This window comes from Balaenoptera acutorostrata, chromosome 18, assembly GCF_949987535.1.
Source record: "Balaenoptera acutorostrata chromosome 18, mBalAcu1.1, whole genome shotgun sequence".
Lineage (NCBI taxonomy): Eukaryota > Metazoa > Chordata > Mammalia > Artiodactyla > Balaenopteridae > Balaenoptera > Balaenoptera acutorostrata.
Genome location: NC_080081.1, coordinates 26507657 through 26509434, shown reverse-complemented (window position 1 = coordinate 26509434; position 1778 = coordinate 26507657).

Below are 1778 nucleotides of genomic sequence, written 5' to 3'. Positions count from 1 at the left end.
GGAACTTTTCAGAGCTTGATTGAAATATCTTTTGTTAAAGATTAAATTGTTTACACTGACTGCGATGAGCTGGATTATTGTAAGTGAGCAAAAAATAAACCACAAAGAAAGTAGAAGACCGTTAAGGGGAAGGGGAAGGGGAAAGGGCAAAGTGGAAAGGGGAAAGATTAAAGAGGGTAGTTACTGCATGGGGCATGTAAACCCAGAGTAGGGTGACTTAAGCCCCGAGAGCGTGGCTGAACCACTCTAACTTCAAGGTCCCATTCTCTTCTGTCTCAGTCTCAGTGCCACAGCTCCTTGATGTAAGTCTATCGAGCTCCTGAGCACGGCAGGGAGGCAACGGTATGAATTCTTCAAGTCAGAAGGGAGTACGGTTCTTGAATTTAGATTTATTCTTTGAGTCTTTTCATCCAACGAAAGCTGCCTGGCAGAGCAGTTAAGAGCATGGGCTTTGGGCCTCTGCTTGAATGGGTCCACCGGCTCTGCCAGGTAGTGACTGTGTGACTTTGAAACTGTGACTTCCTTTCCATATCAAAAAACCTGTAGCCAGGAAAGGAGCCTACTTTGTAGAGTTACATAGGGATCAAGAGAGGTAAACATAAATGTAAAGTATCTGATACATAGTAAGCACATAAAGTGGCAACTTACAGTATTAGGAGGGAAAGATATTCTGTCTATCTATCAATCATCTATTTATCATTTGTCTACTTTCTACATTGTTACAAAAGGCATTCAATGTGGATAAAGAGATTCTAGCAAAATGTCAAATAGATAGCTAGTGGGAAGCAGCCGCATAGCACAGGGAGATCAGCTTGGCGCTTTGTGACGGCCTGGGGGGGTGGGATGGGGAGGGTGGGAGGGAGGGAGATGCGGGAGGGAGGAGATATGGGAACGTGTGTATATGTGTAGCTGATTCACTTTGTTATAAAGTGGTGAACACACCACTGTGAAGCAATTATACTTCAATAAAGATGTTTAAAAAAAAAAAAAAAGAGATTCTAGCAAAAGAAAACATGTATGTCTTATTGGGAGTTACCAGGGTCATCAGGAATTTTGGGCAGCCACCTGGATTTGATGTTACCTGTCCTGTACTTTGCCCTAAAACGGGTCTCTGCATGTCTTGCTGTGAAGGCCACTCAGGAATAGGAACGTGTCTTCATGAACTGAGTTAATTACGGTTTCCTCTCCCTGTGTGAAGCCTGTAGTTTTCTCCTCAATGGCGTGGAATATGTTTAATGAGTACCATCACCTGGATCTGTAAGATTGTCTCTTTAGGTCTGCACTCGTCATTATCGTTTTGAGGAGGGCTGATACGGCCTACGATACTAAGGGAGGAAAGTAAAGTCAGAAAATACAAAAGCATCCACATTAAAGTGTAGCTTAAGAAAGATATAAGCCCCATAAACTTTGAAGTTAGTGAGAGGTGGGCAGATGATTCTGGGGATTGTGATGAACTGCAATTCCACTCAGGTGCTGTGCAATTGTTTCTAGGTGGATGACTTCGGATATTGTGAGAGGACATAAAATACTAAACGAAGAAGCAAAATTTTAAAAGAGCTTTAGGGGTTGTGATGAACTCTGTTATTTTTGAGCGTTTTCCCTTGGTTTGCATATTATTAGCAACCCGAGGTGAATGGATGTACCTCAGAACCACTAAACACTATAAATCATCATCCGAGGCAGTCGTAACAGTCATTACCAATGCTTGTGTTCCACACTAAAATGTCTTTTTGTGCTTACTCTCTCTTCTTCCTTTGCATTCCACTGATCATCAATCA